Here is a 22,961-nt window from a genome sequence, read left to right on the forward strand (position 1 = left end):
TGCTAACCACTGAGCCACCGTGCTGCCCTAAACATAGTATAGTGCTAACCACTAAGCCACCCTGCTGCCCTATATAGTATAGTGCTAGCCACTGTGCTGCCCTATACATAGTACACTGCTAACCACTGAGCCACTGTGCTGCCCTATACATAGTACAGTGCTAACCACTGAGCCACCGTGCTGCCCTATACATAGTACAGTGCTAACCACTGAGCCACTGTGCTGCCCTATACATAGTACACTGCTAACCACTGAGCCACCGTGCTGCCCTATACATAGTACAGTGCTAACCACTGAGCCACCGTGCTGCCCTATATAGTACAGTGCTAACCACTGAGCCACTGTGCTGCCCTATACATAGTACAGTGCTAACCACTGAGCCACCGTGCTGCCCTATATAGTACACTGCTAACCACTGAGCCACCGTGCTGCCCTATACATAGTACAGTGCTAACCACTGAGCCACCGTGCTGCCCTATATAGTACAGTGCTAACCACTGAGCCACTGTGCTGCCCTATACATAGCAGTGATAACTATTGAGCCACTGTGCTGCCCTATACAAAGTACAGTGCTAACCACTGAGCCACCATGCTGCCCTAAACATAGTATAGTGCTAAGCACTGAGCCACCATGCTGTCCTATACATAGTACAGTGCTAACCACTGAGCGACCATGCTGCCCTATACATAGTACAGTGCTAACCACTGAGCCACCATGCTGCCCTATACATAGTACAATGCTAACCACTGAGCCACCATGCTGCCTTATGCATAGTCCCTTATGCATAGAGATGTACTGCCCTATACATAGTATAGTGCTAACCACTGAGCTACGTGCTGCCCTATACATAGTACAATGCTAACCACTGAGGCACGTTGCCATCAGCATGGACAAAAGCATTGCTACACATGTCAATCATTTGAGGTCCTATTACCCCCAGTGTATAGCATCCGGCCCCTCGCTCCCGATGTGTAACATCCAGCCCCTTTGCCCCAGGTGTATAACATCCAGCCTCTTGCCCCCGATGTATAACCTCCGCCCCCGCTATGCCGGCCGCCTTTACTAACATGTGAGAGATCGGCCGGTGGTGCAGAGCTCCGGTACCAGCGCGGTCCTGTATAGAAACCATCGGTGTAACACGTCCGTTCATGACATTTCTTCCTCCTAAATCTTCCCCCATCACCTGTGAGTGATTATTGAGAAGTGGAAAGAAGTGCAGGAACTCAGTTACAAATTGGAGACCCCATAACGTTACAGATCGGGGGGCCGAGTGCTGAGGAGCAGAGAGCAGGAAAGTCACCAAAGCTCTGCTGACACCATAAAGGCAGAGTGCAAACCGCCTCTTGTATTAGCATCAGCACAAGCACTGCGCCCCGGCCAGGGGCTTCATGGCAGCTGCATGCAGCCGTACATCACCAAGCACAATGCCGAGCGTCGGACGGAGAGGACCCTGATCACTAAGCCTTCGCCCTTACAATGGGGTCTGCTTATTTCGGATACAGACTGTTTTTTCATTTCCTTGGGGTGCAAAATAAGTAATAATGTTATTTCTATAGTGACAACGTATTCCACAGAGAGGATCCTGGTACAGACAACATCAGACATTACAGAACAACAACTCAAAGACGAAGAGCGAGGGCCCCGATCACAAGAGCTTACAATCCACGAGGAACTAGGGGGGAACTTCTGTTTATGACCCTTTTCTTTGTTGCCTTTTGGTATATGTCGGCGGATACATCACAGCTAATTGTGTAGAACTTTTCGTTTCCTCTTTTAGGTTCTTCTCCTGTTTGTGGCCGCGTTGTTCCTCGTTGTCCGTATGTAGAAGCTGCTGCTCTTCATCCTCGTCTTTGCTGACGAAGACAATGAAAATATGGATGGTTGCTCTTGGTAACTGGACAATACATGGATGATAATTAATATTTGTTTACATTACTTTTTATTGATTTTTAACATCTGTAATTATGCAATAAACTGATGTACATTTAGTTTACAAACTTTTATTTTCTTGCTATCAAATTAAAACGATCGCAAATAAAATAGTAAGAAAAAACAGGATGTACTCTTTATATTTCCAATATAGGTTTTATGTCTTTCCCGAATTCTTGTACTTTAAGGCAACTCCACAACCCACGTAGTAAGTCTGAATCTCTAAGTTTGCATTTTGGACAACGTGTCAGACGATTTCTCATATTTTGGATATTGGTATATTAAAGGCCAAGATCTGTGTGTTCCTTCAAACCTCACTTTCAATGTTCTTCCGTTCAACCTACCAGTAATTTGTCCCCGATTTCCCATCCCATCACCAAAATATCTGCTCTGTTTCTATCCCCCCAGAATTTCTTCTGTATAACAAACATATACTGTATATTATATATATATATATATATATATATATATATAAAATATATATATATATATATATATATATATATATATATATATATATATATATATATATATATATATATATCGATATCTAAATGGATACCATTTTTCAATTTGTACATTGGATTTTTTTTTTTATTGAACACTATGCTTATTAAATTTTTCCAAAGCAGAATCCGATCTGGAAAATGAGGCGGCAACAGTGTAAAGCAATGGTGAGCCAGGAGGCGAGTCTCAGACTACCGCAGACTCCCGGTAGACACGGTACTCATTGATAACTGCCCCAATAGAACCGTGCAGCAAACAAACAGCAGGTAAGCATCAACCATGGCTCCAGACTGACAGGTCACTTGTGAGCTCCTGATGTGACAATTGCCTCAATGGTTGTACGATCACCGAACATCTCTAACTGGGATTTAGTGTGAACGCAGCATTTACAAAGCCAAGTAATTCAATCGCACAGTTTTATCAATGTATAAATGCCAGATTATTTGGTGTATATACAGATACATGGGGCTGTTTACAAAAGGGAGGATGATGCCGCTTTCATGAGCCGCACAACACAGTACGATGGCCACAGTGGCCAGCCACATCATACCATAGCCCCACATACAGTACGATGCCCACAGTGACCAGCCACATCATACGATAGCCCCACATACAGTACGATGCCCACAGTGACCAGCCACATCATACGATAGCCCCACATACAGTACGATGCCCACAGTGGCCAGCCACATCATACGATAGCCCCACATACAGTACGATGCCCACAGTGGCCAGTCACACCATACAATAGCCCCACATACAGTATGATGCCCACAGTGGCCAGCCTCACCATACAATAGCCCCACATACAGTACAATGCCCACAGTGGCCAGCCGCACCATACAATAGCCCCACATACAGTACAATGCCCACAGTGGCCAGTCACACCATACAATAGCCCCACATACAGTACGATGCCCACAGTGACCAGCCACACCATACAATAGCCCCACATACAGTACGATGCCCACAGTGGCCAGCCGCACCATACAATAGCCCCACATACAGTACGATGCCCACAGTGGCCAGCCGCACCATACAATAGCCCCACATACAGTACGATGCCCACAGTGACCAGCCACATCATACGATAGCCCCACATACAGTACGATGCCCACAGTGGCCAGTCACACCATACAATAGCCCCACATACAGTACGATGCCCACAGTGGCCAGTCACACCATACAATAGCCCCACATACAGTACAATGCCCACAGTGGCCAGCCTCACCATACAATAGCCCCACATACAGTACAATGCCCACAGTGGCCAGCCGCACCATACAATAGCCCCACATACAGTACGATGCCCACAGTGACCAGCCACATCATACGATAGCCCCACATACAGTACGATGCCCACAGTGGCCAGTCACACCATACAATAGCCCCACATACAGTACGATGCCCACAGTGGCCAGTCACACCATACAATAGCCCCACATACAGTACAATGCCCACAGTGGCCAGCCTCACCATACAATAGCCCCACATACAGTACAATGCCCACAGTGACCAGCCGCACCATACAATAGCCCCACATACAGTACAATGCCCACAGTGGCCAGCCGCACCATACAATAGCCCCACATACAGTACGATGCCCACAGTGGCCAGCCACACCATACAATAGCCCCACATACAGTACGATGCCCACAGTGGCCAGCCTCACCATACCATAGCCCCACATACAGTACAATGCCCACAGTGGCCAGCCGCACCATACAATAGCCCCACATACAGTACAATGCCCACAGTGGCCAGCCGCACCATACAATAGCCCCACATACAGTACAATGCCCACAGTGGCCAGCCGCACCATACAATAGCCCCACATACAGTACAATGCCCACAGTGGCCAGCCGCACCATACAATAGCCCCACATACAGTACGATGCCCACAGTGGCCAGCCTCACCATACCATAGCCCCACATACAGTACAATGCCCACAGTGGCCAGCCGCACCATACAATAGCCCCACATACAGTACAATGCCCACAGTGGCCAGCCACATCATACGATAGCTCCACATACAGTACGATGCCCACAGTGGCGAGTCACACCATACAATAGCCCCACATACAGTACGATGCCCACAGTGACCAGCCACACCTTACAATAGCCCCACATACAGTACGATGCCCACAGTGGCCAGCCGCACCTTACAATAGCCCCACATACAGTACGATGCCCACAGTGGCCAGCTACATCATACGATAGCTCCACATACAGTACGATGCCCACAGTGGCCAGCCATACCATACAATAGCTCCACATACAGTACAATGCCCACAGTGGCCAGCCGCACCATACAATAGCCCCACATACAGTACGGAGCCCACAGTGGCCAGCCGCACCATACAATAGCCCCACATACAGTACGATGCCCACAGTGGCCAGCCACACCATACAATAGCCCCACATACAGTACGATGCCCACAGTGGCCAGCCACACGATACGATAACTCCACATACAGTACGATGCCCACAGTGACCAGCCGCACCATACAATAGCCCCACATACAGTACGATGCCCACAGTGGCCAGCCGCACCATACAATAGCCCCACATACAGTACGATGCCCACAGTGGCCAGCCTCACCATACGATAGCCCCACATACAGTACGATGCCCACAGTGACCAGCCACACCATACGATAGCCCCACATACAGTACGATGCCCACAGTGGCCAGACACACCATACAATAGCCCCACATACACTACGATGCCCACAGTGGCCAACCACACCATACGATAGCTCCACATACAGTACAATGCCCACAGTGGCCAGCCGCACCATACAATAGCCCCACATACAGTACAATGCCCACAGTGACCAGCCACACCATACCATAGCCCCACATACAGTATGATGCCCACAGTGGCCAGCCATACCATACAATAGCCCCACATACAGTACGATGCCCACAGTGGCCAGACACACCATACAATAGCCCCACATACACTACGATGCCCACAGTGGCCAGCCACACCATACGATAGCTCCACATACAGTACAATGCCCACAGTGGCCAGCCGCACCTTACAATAGCCCCACATACAGTACGATGCCCACAGTGGCCAGCCATACCATACAATAGCTCCACATACAGTACGATGCCCACAGTGGCCAGCCTCACCATACAATAGCCCCACATACAGTACGATGCCCACAGTGACCAGCCACATCATACGATAGCTCCACATACAGTACGATGCCCACAGTGGCCAGCTGCACCATACGATAGCTCCATATACAGTACGATGCCCACAGTGGCGAGTCACACCATACAATAGCCCCACATACCAAGGCATGCCAAGGCAAACAGGATCATGGGGTGCATTAAAAGAGGTCTGGATACACATGATGAGAGCATTATACTGCCTCTGTACAAATCCCTGGTTAGACCGCACATGGAGTACTGTGTCCAGTTTTGGGCACCGGTGCTCAGGAAGGATATAATGGAACTAGAGAGAGTACAAAGGAGGGCAACAAAATTAATAAAGGGGATGATAGAACTACAATACCCAGATAGATTAGCGAAATTAGGATTATAATTTAGTCTAGAAAAAAGACGACTGAGGGGCGATCTAATAACCATGTATAAGTATATAAGGGGACAATACAAATATCTCGCTGAGGATCTGTTTATACCAAGGAAGGTGACGGGCACAAGGGGGCATTCTTTGCGTCTGGAGGAGAGAAGGTTTTTCCACCAACATAGAAGAGGATTCTTTACTGTTAGGGCAGTGAGAATCTGGAATTGCTTGCCTGAGGAGGTGGTGATGGCAAACTCAGTCGAGGGGTTCAAGAGAGGCCTGGATGTCTTCCTGGAGCAGAACAATATTGTATCATACAATTATTAGGTTCTGTAGAAGGACGTAGATCTGGGGATTTATTATGATGGAATATAGGCTGAACTGGATGGACAAATGTCTTTTTTCGGCCTTACTAACTATGTTACTATGTTACTATGATACAGTACGATGCCCACAGTGGCCAGCCTCACCATACAATAGCCCCACATACAGTACGATGCCCACAGTGACCAGCCACACCATACAATAGCCCCACATACAATACAATGCCCACAGTGGCCAGCCTCACCATACAATAGCCCCACATACAGTACGATGCCCACAGTGACCAGCCTCACCATACAATAGCCCCACATACAGTACGATGCCCACAGTGACCAGCCTCACCATACAATAGCCCCACATACAGTACGATGCCCACAGTGGCCAGCCTCACCATACAATAGCCCCACATACAGTACAATGCCCACAGTGGCCAGCCGCACCATACTATAGCCCCACATACAGTACGATGCCCACAGTGACCAGCCACACCATACCATAGCCCCACATACAGTACGATGCCCACAGTGGCCAGCCTCACCATACAATAGCCCCACATACAGTACAATGCCCACAGTGGCCAGCCACACCATACAATAGCCCCACATACAGTACAATGCCCACAGTGGCCAGCCACACCATACAATAGCCCCACATACAGAACGATGCCCACAGTGGCCAGCCACACCATACAATAGCCCCACATACAGTACGATGCCCACAGTGGCCAGCCGCACCATACTATAGCCCCACATACAGTACGATGCCCACAGTGGCCAGCCGCACCATACAATAGCCCCACATACAGTACAATGCCCACAGTGGCCAGCCGCACCATACTATAGCCCCACATACAGTACGATGCCCACAGTGGCCAGCCACACTATACAATAGCCCCACATACAGTACGATGCCCACAGTGACCAGCCACACCATACAATAGCCCCACATACAGTACGATGCCCACAGTGGCCAGCCACACCATACAATAGCCCCACATACAGTACGATGCCCACAGTGGCCAGCCGCACCATACAATAGCCCCACATACAGTACGATGCCCACAGTGGCGAGTCACACCATACGATAGCCCAACATACAGTACGATGCCCACAGTGACCAGCCACACCATACCATAGCCCCACATACAGTACAATGCCCACAGTGGCCAGCCTCACCATACTATAGCCCCACATACAGTACGATGCCCACAGTGGCCAGCCTCACCATACTATAGCCCCACATACAGTACGATGCCCACAGTGGCCAGCCTCACCATACTATAGCCCCACATACAGTACGATGCCCACAGTGGCCAGCCGCACCATACGATAGCCCCACATACAGTACGATGCCCACAGTGGCCAGCCGCACCATACAATAGCCCCACATACAGTACAATGCCCACAGTGGCCAGCCGCACCATACTATAGCCCCACATACAGTACGATGCCCACAGTGGCCAGCCACACTATACAATAGCCCCACATACAGTACGATGCCCACAGTGACCAGCCACACCATACAATAGCCCCACATACAGTACGATGCCCACAGTGGCCAGCCACACCATACAATAGCCCCACATACAGTACGATGCCCACAGTGGCCAGCCGCACCATACAATAGCCCCACATACAGTACGATGCCCACAGTGGCGAGTCACACCATACGATAGCCCAACATACAGTACGATGCCCACAGTGACCAGCCTCACCATACTATAGCCCCACATACAGTACAATGCCCACAGTGGCCAGCCTCACCATACTATAGCCCCACATACAGTACGATGCCCACAGTGACCAGCCTCACCATACTATAGCCCCACATACAGTACGATGCCCACAGTGGCCAGCCGCACCATACAATAGCCCCACATACAGTACGGAGCCCACAGTGGCCAGCCGCACCATACAATAGCCCCACATACAGTACGATGCCCACAGTGGCCAGCCACACCATACAATAGCCCCACATACAGTACGATGCCCACAGTGGCCAGCCACACGATACGATAACTCCACATACAGTACGATGCCCACAGTGACCAGCCGCACCATACAATAGCCCCACATACAGTACGATGCCCACAGTGGCCAGCCGCACCATACAATAGCCCCACATACAGTACGATGCCCACAGTGGCCAGCCTCACCATACGATAGCCCCACATACAGTACGATGCCCACAGTGACCAGCCACACCATACGATAGCCCCACATACAGTACGATGCCCACAGTGGCCAGACACACCATACAATAGCCCCACATACACTACGATGCCCACAGTGGCCAACCACACCATACGATAGCTCCACATACAGTACAATGCCCACAGTGGCCAGCCGCACCATACAATAGCCCCACATACAGTACAATGCCCACAGTGACCAGCCACACCATACCATAGCCCCACATACAGTATGATGCCCACAGTGGCCAGCCGCACCATACAATAGCCCCACATACAGTACGATGCCCACAGTGGCCAGACACACCATACAATAGCCCCACATACACTACGATGCCCACAGTGGCCAGCCACACCATACGATAGCTCCACATACAGTACAATGCCCACAGTGGCCAGCCGCACCTTACAATAGCCCCACATACAGTACGATGCCCACAGTGGCCAGCCATACCATACAATAGCTCCACATACAGTACGATGCCCACAGTGGCCAGCCTCACCATACAATAGCCCCACATACAGTACGATGCCCACAGTGACCAGCCACATCATACGATAGCTCCACATACAGTACGATGCCCACAGTGGCCAGCTGCACCATACGATAGCTCCATATACAGTACGATGCCCACAGTGGCGAGTCACACCATACAATAGCCCCACATACCAAGGCATGCCAAGGCAAACAGGATCATGGGGTGCATTAAAAGAGGTCTGGATACACATGATGAGAGCATTATACTGCCTCTGTACAAATCCCTGGTTAGACCGCACATGGAGTACTGTGTCCAGTTTTGGGCACCGGTGCTCAGGAAGGATATAATGGAACTAGAGAGAGTACAAAGGAGGGCAACAAAATTAATAAAGGGGATGATAGAACTACAATACCCAGATAGATTAGCGAAATTAGGATTATAATTTAGTCTAGAAAAAAGACGACTGAGGGGCGATCTAATAACCATGTATAAGTATATAAGGGGACAATACAAATATCTCGCTGAGGATCTGTTTATACCAAGGAAGGTGACGGGCACAAGGGGGCATTCTTTGCGTCTGGAGGAGAGAAGGTTTTTCCACCAACATAGAAGAGGATTCTTTACTGTTAGGGCAGTGAGAATCTGGAATTGCTTGCCTGAGGAGGTGGTGATGGCAAACTCAGTCGAGGGGTTCAAGAGAGGCCTGGATGTCTTCCTGGAGCAGAACAATATTGTATCATACAATTATTAGGTTCTGTAGAAGGACGTAGATCTGGGGATTTATTATGATGGAATATAGGCTGAACTGGATGGACAAATGTCTTTTTTCGGCCTTACTAACTATGTTACTATGTTACTATGATACAGTACGATGCCCACAGTGGCCAGCCTCACCATACAATAGCCCCACATACAGTACGATGCCCACAGTGACCAGCCACACCATACAATAGCCCCACATACAATACAATGCCCACAGTGGCCAGCCTCACCATACAATAGCCCCACATACAGTACGATGCCCACAGTGACCAGCCTCACCATACAATAGCCCCACATACAGTACGATGCCCACAGTGACCAGCCTCACCATACAATAGCCCCACATACAGTACGATGCCCACAGTGGCCAGCCTCACCATACAATAGCCCCACATACAGTACAATGCCCACAGTGGCCAGCCGCACCATACTATAGCCCCACATACAGTACGATGCCCACAGTGACCAGCCACACCATACCATAGCCCCACATACAGTACGATGCCCACAGTGGCCAGCCTCACCATACAATAGCCCCACATACAGTACAATGCCCACAGTGGCCAGCCACACCATACAATAGCCCCACATACAGTACAATGCCCACAGTGGCCAGCCACACCATACAATAGCCCCACATACAGAACGATGCCCACAGTGGCCAGCCACACCATACAATAGCCCCACATACAGTACGATGCCCACAGTGGCCAGCCGCACCATACTATAGCCCCACATACAGTACGATGCCCACAGTGGCCAGCCGCACCATACAATAGCCCCACATACAGTACAATGCCCACAGTGGCCAGCCGCACCATACTATAGCCCCACATACAGTACGATGCCCACAGTGGCCAGCCACACTATACAATAGCCCCACATACAGTACGATGCCCACAGTGACCAGCCACACCATACAATAGCCCCACATACAGTACGATGCCCACAGTGGCCAGCCACACCATACAATAGCCCCACATACAGTACGATGCCCACAGTGGCCAGCCGCACCATACAATAGCCCCACATACAGTACGATGCCCACAGTGGCGAGTCACACCATACGATAGCCCAACATACAGTACGATGCCCACAGTGACCAGCCACACCATACCATAGCCCCACATACAGTACAATGCCCACAGTGGCCAGCCTCACCATACTATAGCCCCACATACAGTACGATGCCCACAGTGGCCAGCCTCACCATACTATAGCCCCACATACAGTACGATGCCCACAGTGGCCAGCCTCACCATACTATAGCCCCACATACAGTACGATGCCCACAGTGGCCAGCCGCACCATACGATAGCCCCACATACAGTACGATGCCCACAGTGGCCAGCCGCACCATACAATAGCCCCACATACAGTACAATGCCCACAGTGGCCAGCCGCACCATACTATAGCCCCACATACAGTACGATGCCCACAGTGGCCAGCCACACTATACAATAGCCCCACATACAGTACGATGCCCACAGTGACCAGCCACACCATACAATAGCCCCACATACAGTACGATGCCCACAGTGGCCAGCCACACCATACAATAGCCCCACATACAGTACGATGCCCACAGTGGCCAGCCGCACCATACAATAGCCCCACATACAGTACGATGCCCACAGTGGCGAGTCACACCATACGATAGCCCAACATACAGTACGATGCCCACAGTGACCAGCCTCACCATACTATAGCCCCACATACAGTACAATGCCCACAGTGGCCAGCCTCACCATACTATAGCCCCACATACAGTACGATGCCCACAGTGACCAGCCTCACCATACTATAGCCCCACATACAGTACGATGCCCACAGTGGCCAGCCTCACCATACTATAGCCCCACATACAGTACGATGCCCACAGTGGCCAGCCTCACCATACTATAGCCCCACATACAGTACGATGCCCACAGTGGCCAGCCGCACCATACGATAGCCCCACATACAGTACGATGCCCACAGTGGCCAGCCGCACCATACAATAGCCCCACATACAGTACGATGCCCACAGTGGCGAGTCGCACCATACGATAGCCCAACATACAGTACGATGCCCACAGTGACCAGCCACACCATACAATAGCCCCACATACAGTACGATGCCCACAGTGACCAGCCTCACCATACTATAGCCCCACATACAGTACGATGCCCACAGTGGCCAGCCTCACCATACTATAGCCCCACATACAGTACGATGCCTACAGTGGCCAGCCTCACCATACAATAGCCCCACATACAGAACGATGCCCACAGTGGCCAGCCGCACCATACAATAGCCCCACATACAGTACGATGCCCACAGTGGCCAGCCTCACCATACTATAGCCCCACATACAGTACGATGCCCACAGTGGCCAGCCACACCATACAACAGCCCCACATACAGAACAATGCCCACAGTGGCCAGCCACACCATACAATAGCCCCACATACAGAACAATGCCCACAGTGGCCAGCCTCACCATACAATAGCCCCACATACAGTACGATGCCCACAGTGGCCAGCCTCACCATACAATAGCCCCACATACAGTACGATGCCCACAGTGGCCAGCCACATCATACTATAGCCCCACATACAGTACGATGCCCACAGTGGCCAGCCGCACCATACAATAGCCCCACATACAGTACGATGCCCACAGTGACCAGCCAGACCATACTATAGCCCCACATACAGTGAGATGCCCACAGTGGCCAGCCGCACCATACTATAGCCCCACATACAGTACGATGCCCACAGTGACCAGCCACACCATACCATAGCCCCACATACAGTACGATGCCCACAGTGGCCAGCCACACCATACAATAGCACCACATACAGTACAATGCCCACAGTGGCCAGCCGCACCATACAATAGCCCCACATACAGTACAATGCCCACAGTGGCCAGCCACACCATACAATAGCCCCACATACAGTACGATGCCCACAGTGGCCAGCCACACCATACAATAGCCCCACATACAGAACAATGCCCACAGTGGCCAGCCTCACCATACAATAGCCCCACATACAGTACGATGCCCACAGTGGCCAGCCACACCATACAATAGCCCCACATACAGTACGATGCCCACAGTGACCAGCCAGACCATACTATAGCCCCACATACAGTGAGATGCCCACAGTGGCCAGCCGCACCATACAATAGCCCCACATACAGTACGATGCCCACAGTGGCCAGCCTCACCATACAATAGCCCCACATACAGTACGATGCCCACAGTGGCCAGCCGCACCATACAATAGCCCCACATACAGTACGATGCCCACAGTGGCCAGCCACATCATACTATAGCCCCACATACAGTACGATGCCCACAGTGGCCAGCCTCACCATACAATAGCCCCACATACAGTACGATGCCCACAGTGGCCAGCCACATCATACTATAGCCCCACATACAGTACGATGCCCACAGTGGCCAGCCACACCATACAATAGCCCCACATACAGTACGATGCCCACAGTGGCCAGCCTCACCATACCATAGCCCCACATACAGTACGATGCCCACAGTGGCCAGCCACACCATACAATAGCACCACATACAGTACAATGCCCACAGTGGCCAGCCACACCATACAATAGCCCCACATACAGTACGATGCCCACAGTGGCCAGCCGCACCATACAATAGCCCCACATACAGTACGATGCCCACAGTGGCCAGCCTCACCATACAATAGCCCCACATACAGTACCATGCCCACAGTGGCCAGCCACATCATACAATAGCCCCACATACAGTACGATGCCCACAGTGGCCAGCCTCACCATACAATAGCCCCACATACAGTACGATGCCCACAGTGGCCAGCCTCACCATACCATAGCCCCACATACAGTACGATGCCCACAGTGGCCAGCTTCACCATACCATAGCCCCACATACAGTACGATGCCCACAGTGGCCAGCTTCACCATACCATAGCCCCACATACAGTACGATGCCCACAGTGGCCAGCTTCACCATACCATAGCCCCACATACAGTACGATGCCCACAGTGGCCAGCCTCACCATACAATAGCCCCACATACAGTACGATGCCCACAGTGGCCAGCCTCACCATACAATAGCCCCACATACAGTACAATGCCTTCACAATACAATCCCCACGCACTGCATAATGCCCCAACAGCCCCCTACACAGTATGATGCCCCCGGTCTCTCCAGAACAATATGATACCCACTAACTCCCCGTCATCGTGTATAATATTCACAAATCTCCCCCTACATTATTATGCTCTCACACGTTGAAGGCCCCACAGCCCCCCACACTGTATGAGGCCCACACGTATAATATAATACAATACACCCAAGTTTGGCTTGAAATTGTGCTGTAAAAGTAGGGGATATCAACCCAGGGATATGCTGAAAAAATATACAGGATGAGAAGCAGCAGAGCTGCATGATTGTGCATTTAATTCATATTTCGGTGATGACAGGTACACTTTAAGAGGTGCGTCCCAATACTTGTGTCCATATAGTTTACAGAGAGGGAAATAATTATTTGATCCCTTGCTGATTTTGTAAGTTTGCCCACTGACAAAGAAATTAACAGTCTATAATGTTAAGGGTAGGTTAATTTTTAACATTGAGAGATAGAATATCAAAAATAAAATCCAGAAAATCACATTGTATAAATTATATAAATTTATTTGCATCTTGCACTGAGAAATAAGTATTTGATCCCCTACCAACCATTAAGAGTTCTGGCTCCTACAGACCAGTTAGACGCTCCTAATCAACTCGTTACCTGTCTTACATAGTCACCTTTATAAAAGACTCCTGTCCACAGACTCAATTAATCAGTCAGACTCTAACCTCTACAACATGGGCAAGACCAAAGAGCTTTATAAGGATGTCAGGGACAAGATCATAGACCTGCACAAAGCTGGAATGGGCTACAAAACCATAAGCAAGATGGTGGGTGAGAAGGAGACAGCTGTTGGCGCAATAGTAAGAAAATGGAAGAAATACAAAATGACTGTCAATCGACATCGATCTGGGGCACCATGCAAAATCTCAACTCGTGGGGTATCCTTGATCATGAGGAAGGTGAGAGGTCAGCCTAAAACTACACAGGGGGAACTTGTTAATAATCTTAAGGCAGCGGGGACCACAGTCACCAAGAAAACGATTGGTAACACATTACGCCATAAAGTTTTAAAATCCTGCAGTGCCCGCAAGGTCCCCCTGCTCAAGAAGCCTCATGGGCAGGCCTGTCTAAAGTTTGCCAATGAACTCCTGGATGATTCTGTGAGAGATTGGGAGAAGGTGATGTGGTCAGATGAGACAAAAATTGAGGTTTTTGGCATTAACTCAACTCGTTGTGTTTGGAGGAAGAGAAACGCTGCCTATGACCCTAAGAACACCATCCCCACTGTCAAGCATGGAGGTGGAAACATTATGTTTTGGGGGTGTTTTTTCTGATAAGGGCACAGGAATACTTCACCGCATCAATGGGAGATTGGGTGGAGCCATGTATCGTAAAATCCTGAGTGACAACCTCCTTCCCTACGTCAGGACATTAAAAATGGGTTGTGGCTGGGTGTTCCAGTAAGAGAATGACCCAAAAAGATACAGCCAAGGCAACAAAGGAGTGGCACAATAAGAAGCACATTAAGGTCATGGAGTGGCCTAGCCAGTCTCCAGACCTTAATCCCATAGAAAACTTATGGAGGGAGTTGGAGCTCCGAGTTGCCAAGCGACAACCTCAAAATCTTAATGATTTAGAGATGATCTGCAAAGAGGAGTGGACCAAAATTCCTCCTGACAAGTGCGCAAAACTCATCATCGACTATAAAAACGTCTGACTGCTGTGCTTGCCAACAAGGGTTTTGCCACCAAGTATTAAGTCTTGTTTGCCAGAGGGATCAAATACTTATTTCTCACTGCAAAATGCAAATAAATGTATATAATTTATACAATGTGATTTTCTGGATTTTATTTTTTATATTCTATCTCTCAATGTTAAAATTAACCTACCCTAAAAATTATTGACTGTTCATGTCTTTGTCAGTGGCCAAACTTACACAATCAGCAAGGTATCAAATACTTATTTCCCGCACTGTATAGTTCTTCTAATGCAGCCGCACAACTGCAAATTATTTTGTAAAAAAAAAGGGGGGAAATTAGTAATTGTGTGTAAAAAAGGTATCTACTATATAAATGCCTAAGGGTCACTTCCGTCTGTCTGTCTGTCACCGTTATTTATTCGCTGATTGGTCTCGCCAGCTGCCTGTCATGGCTGCCGCCACCAATCAGCGACGGGCACAGTCCGGAAGAAAATGGCCGCTCCTTACTCCCCGCAGTCAGTGCCTGTCGCCCGCATACTCCCCTCCGGTCACCGCTAACAGAGGGTTAATGCCGGCGGTAACGCACTCCGTTACCGCCGCTATTAACCCTGTGTGTCCCCAACTTTTTACTATTGACGCTGCCTATGCGGCATCAATAGTAAAAAATATAATGTTTAAAATATAAAAATTAAAAAACCTGCTATACTCACCCTCCGTAGTCGCTCGCGCCTACCGCCATCTTCCGTTGCAGGTTCCGGTGGCAAAGATGGTATGGGAGAAGGACCTGCCATGACATCACGGTCATGTGACCGCGACGTCATCACAGGCCCTGCGCGAGAAGGACCTGCCATGACGTCACGGTCATGTGACCACGACGTCATCACAGGTCCTGCGCTCTGATACCAACCCTGGGACCGGAAGCTGCCGTGGACTACAAGGGGCCCTCGGAAAGGTGAGTATATGTTTATTTTTTATTTTTTAAACTTTGACAAACCTGGCTGGGCAATATACTATCTGACTGGCCAATATACTACGTGGCTGGGCAATATACTATCTGACTGGCCAATATACTACGTGGCTGGGCAATATACTACGTGGCTGCGCAATATACTACGTGGCTGCGCAATATACTACGTCACTGGGCAATATACTATGTGGTTGGGCAATATACTACGTGGCTGTGCAATATACTACGTGGCCGGGCAATACACTACATGGCTGGGTAATATACTACGTGGCTGGGTAATATACTACGTCGCTGGGCAATACACTACATGGCTGGGTAATATACTACGTCGCTGGGTAATATACTACGTCGCTGGGCAATATACTACGTGTCTGTGCTGTATACTACATCACTGGGCAATATACTACGTGGCCGGGCAATACACTACGTGGCTGGGCAATATACCAGGTGGCTGGGCGATATACTACGTGGCCGGGCAATACACTACGTGGCTGGGTAATATACTACGTCGCTGGGCAATATACTACGTGTCTGTGCTGTATACTACATCACTGGGCAATATACTACGTGACTGGGCAATATACTACGTGGTTGGGCAATACACTACGTGGACATGCATATTATAGAATACCCGATGCGTTAGAATCGGGCCACCATCTAGTAACAAATAAAACTACATGAACTTAGTAATCTGATAACTGCACTGACTGCGGAATAAAGTTAACATGTGCAAACAAAACCTAAAGAATAGTAACAGAAAAGTTTATTTTTCCATCTCCTCCAAAAAATTAAGAAAAGTGATATAGTAAATTATATGCACCCCAAAAAGGTGTCATTAAAATTATAACTCTTGTCCCTAAAACAACAAGGCTTCATATGGCTACGTCAACTGAAAAAAAGAAAAATCTATGACTCTTGGATTAAAGCATGGACTTATAAGACCACTGTATCTTAAGGAACAAAATAGGCCTCATCCTTAATGGGGTGGTTCATTACTAAGACAACTCCTTCTTTATCGCCATGTTCTGTTTCTTATTAACTGCTACCACCTATACTCACCTCCAGTGCGGGCGCCATTCCAGTGGTGTCAACACTGATTCTCGCGAGCCCTGCAGCCAATCAGCGGCCACTTCACTCCCCTCCTTCAGAAAAATCAGACATCTGGAGGAAGTGAGAGAGCAGCAGTAGCCCTCACTTCCTCCGGATATCAACTATGTCTGAAGGAGGGGAGTGAAGCCACTGCTGATTGCCTGCAGGGGTTGCGGACAGGACTGTGGAGTCGGTAAGCCAAACCTTCGACTCAGACTCCTCAATTTCCATGACACCGACTCCACCAAAATGGGCTCCGACTCCGACTCCACAGCCCTGCCAGGGCTATGGAGTCGGTAAGCCAAACCTCCGACTCCTCAATTTCCATGACACAGACTCAGACTCCACAGCCCTGATTGCGTCACCCTGGGAAAGCCAGTGCTGACACCGCTGGAACAGCGCTGGCAACAGAGGAGTTACTATTTTAGAAGTGTCCAACATAGTGATTGAGGTGTTGTCCAAGAAGTGGACAACCTCTTTACCTCATTAACGCAAATTGATGTATCCATATATGTTGGCACTGGGGTGCCCGTGGGTGGACGGGGCTATGGAGACCTCTTTTTTTCCGAATAAAAATAAATAAATAAAAAATAAATAATACTTGGTATTGATGGATACGTAAAACTCTAGTCCATTAAAACATAGAATTAATCAAGCTGTATGGTAAGCGACAGAAAAAAAAAATCAAAATGTCAGAAAATGTGATTTTTTTTTTTTGGTTACCTTACCACCCTTCTCTAAAAATGCAATATAAAATGTTAAAAATGTTGCATGAACCCAAATTGGTATCAATAAAGCCATCACTTCAGCACAAAAAAAAAAAACCACGAGCCCTCGCACAGTTAAGTCAACAGAAGAATAAAAATGTTACGAGTTTCGGAAAATAGCGACACAAAGCAACATTTTTTTTTAGTAAATTTCTGAGTGTTTGTCACCACTTAAAACAAAGATCTTTGCAAATTTGGTATCCCCATAATCGGACCCGCCTGATATTTGTTGGGACAAGCCTTATTCTGATGAATGGGACAAGTGCACGATTCCTGCTGATTGCACACAGGTCACTGCAGGTATCAAATGTGACTTTCCCCACTTACATCACTATGCAAAAAATATACAGGAAAAACCCGAATTGTGCATTGAGGGGTGTGCACCCTTCCTCGGGGTGTAAACCTGTCACATATGAGGCCTTCAGGCACAGAGAAAGCAGAGTCAGGAGCGCTGGGGTCCATCCATATGAGATTACCTTGTCATTAGTGGATGACATACACTTTTTGATTGAAAACAGTTGACCTTAATTTTTATGTGTGTAGCAATAATTGAATTTATATGTTCAATAAATGGGTTGTCCGGGCAAAATAAGACTTTTTCCAGGGGATGGGACATTTAAAGAAGCACTCCTCGTCCCAGCAAAGTTTTTATCCTCTTGATATTTTGCAATCATCATATTATACAGCACTGTGTACTTACAATTGCTCATTTTGCCTTTCTGCCCAGCTAATTCTTCTCTTTTCCATTAGGTTTACAACATCATGTGATTAAAAACAAAATCAGCTGAATCCATCTAAGCTCTATATAGAAACAGGAGATCATCAGTCACTGCAAAAATCAATGGCGGGAGGAAGGGCAGAGCAGCTGGGTCAGGAGGTGAAGAGGGGAATAATTTCTTGAGGGAAAGGAGACTTCCTGTTTCTACATAGAGCAGTGAAAAGAGAAGAATTGACTGGCTAGAAAGGCAAAATGAGCAATTGTAAGTACACAGTGCTATAGAATGTGATGACTGCAATATACTCAATGACAGAAAAACGACTGGCACATCCAAACTAGTGTGAATAGGCGCACACCAGGAGCAGCTACCTCCATATAGAATATACAAAAAAAGGTTGCACTCTGTCGTGCCAAAGCATGTTGAATATGAAATACATTTCAATAGCCATTTTGCTATTCATATTTCATGTATTTCATATTCGACATGCTTTGGCACGACAGAGTGCAATCTTTTTTTGTATATTGCAATATACTCAAGGGAAAAAAAAACTGACGAGAGGAGTGCTTCTTTAACCCCTTAATCCCATAAGACGTACTATCCCGTCGAGGTGACCTGGGACCTAATTCCCAGTGATGGGGTAGTACGTCCAGCGCAATCATGGGGGGAGCGCGGCCGATCGCTGTCGGATGTCAGCTGACTATCGCAGCTGACATCCGGCACTATGTGCCAGGAGCGGTCACGGCACATTAACCCCCGGAACACTGCGATCAAACATGATCGCAGCCTTCCGGTGGCATAGGGAAGCATCGCGCAGGGAGGGGGCTCCCTGCGTGCTTCCCTGAGACCCTCGGAGCAACGCGTCTCCTACCGCCTCCTCCCTGCAGGCCCCGGATCCAAAATGGCCGTGGGGCTCCTTCCGTGTCCTACAGGGAGGTGGCTTACCAGCGCCTGCTCAGAGCAGGCGCTGGTAAGCCTGCAGCCCTGCATGTCAGATCGCTGATCTGAAACAGTGCACTGCAAAGTGTCAGCTCAGCAATCTGACACTATAGTGTGATTTCCCACACTGGGACAAAGTAAAAACGTAAATAAAAAAAAAATATTTACATGTGTAAAAAAATAAATAAAATAATTTCTAAATAAAAGGAAAAAAATATATATTGTTCCAATAAATACATTTCTTTATCTAAAAAAAACACCCAAAAAATAAAAGTACACATATTTAGTATCGCCGCGTCCGTAACGACCCGACCTATAAAACTGTACCACTAGTTAACCACTTCTGTGAACACCGTCACAAAAAACGAGGCAAAAAACAACGCTTTATTATCATACCGCCGAACAAAAAGTGGAATAACACACGATAAAAAAGACGGATATAAATATCCATGGTACAGTTGAACACGTCATCTTGTCCCGCAAAAAATGAGCTGCCATACAGCATCATCAGCGACAAAATTAAAAAGTTATAGTCCTCAGAATAAAGCGATGCAAAAATTATTTTTTTTATATAAAATAGTTTGTATTGTATAAAAGTGCCAAAACTTAAAAAAAAAAAAGATATAAATGAGGTATCACTGTAATCGTACTGACCCGAAGAATAAAACTGCCTTAACAATTTTACCAAACGTGGAACGGTATAAACGCCCCCCCAAAAGAAATTCATGAATAGCTGGTTTTTGGTCATTCTGCCTCACAAAAATCGGAATAAAAAGCGATCAAAAAATGTCACGTGCCCGAAAATGGTTCTACTAGATCTACTACATCAAGTCGTCCTGCAAAAAACAAGACCTCACATGACTCTGTGGACTCAAATATGGAAAAATTATAGCTCTCAAAATGTGGAGACGCAAAAACTACTTTTTGCAATAAAAAGCGTCTTTTAGTGTGTGACAGCTGCCAATCATAAAAATCCGCTAAAATACCTGCTATAAAAGTAAATCAAACCCCCCTTAGTTAGGGAAAAATAATAAAATGTAAAAAATGTATTTATTTCCATTTTCCCATTAGGGTTAGGGTTGGGGCTAAAGTTAGGGTTAGGGCTACAGTTAGAGTTGGGGTTAAAGTTAGGGTTGGGTTTAAAGTTAGAGTTAAAGTTTGGGTTAGGGTTGGGGCTAAAGTTAGGGTTAGGGTTGGGGCTAAAGTTAGGGTTGGGGCTAAAGTTAGGGTTGGGGCTAAAGTAAGGGTTAGGGCTACAGTTAGGGTTGGGGCTACAGTTAGGGTTAGAATTACATTTACGGTTGGGATTAGGGTTGGGATTAGGGTTAAAGGTGTGCCAAGGTTAGGGGTGTGGTTAGGGTTACCGTTGGGATTAGGGTTGTGTTGGAGTTAGGGGTGTGGTTAGGGTTGTGATTAGGGTTAGGGGTGTGTTGAGGTTAGGGGTGTGTTGGGGTTAGGGGTGTGGTTAGGATTAGGGTTAGGGGCATGTTCAGGTTAGGGGTGTGATTAGGGTTATGGTTAGGGTTGGGATTAGGGTTAGGGGTGTGTTTGGGATAGGGTTTCAGTTAGAATTGGGGGGTTTCCAGTGTTTAGGCACATTAGGGGCTCTCCAAACGCGGCATGGCGTCCGATCTCAATTCCAGCCAATTCTGCGTTGAAAAAGTAAAACAGTGCTCCCTCCCTTCCGAGCTCTCCAGTGCGCCCAAACAGGGGTTTACCCAAACATATGGGGTATCAGCATACTCAGGACAAATTGCACAACTTCTGGGGTCCAAGTTCTCTTGTTACCCTTGGGAAAATAAAAATTTGGGGGGCAAAAAATCATTTTTGTGGAGAAAAAAGAATTTTTTTATTTTCACGGCTCTGTGTTATAAACTGTAGTGAAATACTTGGGGGTTCAAAGTTCTCACAACACATCTAGATAAGTTTCTTTGGGGGTCTAGTTTCCAATATGGGGTCAATTGTAGGGGGTTTCTACTGTTTAGGTACATCAGGGGCTCTGCAAATGCAAAGTGATGCCTGCAGACCAATCCATCTAAGTCTGCATTTCAAACGGCGCTCCTTCCCTTCCGAGCTCAGCCATGCGCCCAAACGGTGGTTCCCCCACACATATGGAGTATCATCGTACTCAGGACAAATTGCACAACAACTTTTGGGGTCCAATTTCTTCTGTTACCCTTGGTAAAATAAAAAAATTGGGGTGAAAAGATCATTTTTGTGAAAAAATATGATTTTTTATTTTTACGGCTCTACATCATAAACTTCTGTGAAGCACTTGGTGGGTTAAAGTGCTCACCACACATCTAGATAAGTTCCTTAGGGGGTCTACTTTCCAAAATGGTGTCAATTGTGGGGGGTTTCAATGTTTAGGCACATTAGTGGCTCTCCAAACGCGACATGGCGTCCCATCTCAATTCCAGTCAATTTCGCACTGAAAAGTCAAATGGCGCTCCTTCCCTTCCGAGCTCGGCCGTGCGCCCAAACAGTGGTTTACCCCCACATATTGGGTATCAGCGTACTCAGGACAAATTGCACAACACCTTTTGGGGTCCAATTTCTCCTGTTACCATTGGTAAAATAAAACAAATTGGAGCTGAAATAAATTTTTTGTGAAAAAAAGTTATGTTCATTTTTTTTTAAACATTCCAAAAATTTGTGTGAAACACCTGAAGGGTTAATAAACTTCTTGAATGTGGTTTTGAGCACCTTCAGGGGTGCAGTTTTTAGAATGGTGTCACACTTGGGTATTTTACATCATATAGACCAGGGGTGTCAAACTGCATTCCTCAAGGGCTGCAAACAGGTCATGTTTTCAGGATTTCCTTGTACTGCACAGGTGATAATTTAATCACCTACACACATAATGATTGCAGCACCTTGTGCAAAGCTAAGGAAATCTTGAAAACCCGCATGGT

The sequence above is a fragment of the Ranitomeya imitator genome, chromosome 10 (genome assembly GCF_032444005.1).
Source record: "Ranitomeya imitator isolate aRanImi1 chromosome 10, aRanImi1.pri, whole genome shotgun sequence".
Lineage (NCBI taxonomy): Eukaryota > Metazoa > Chordata > Amphibia > Anura > Dendrobatidae > Ranitomeya > Ranitomeya imitator.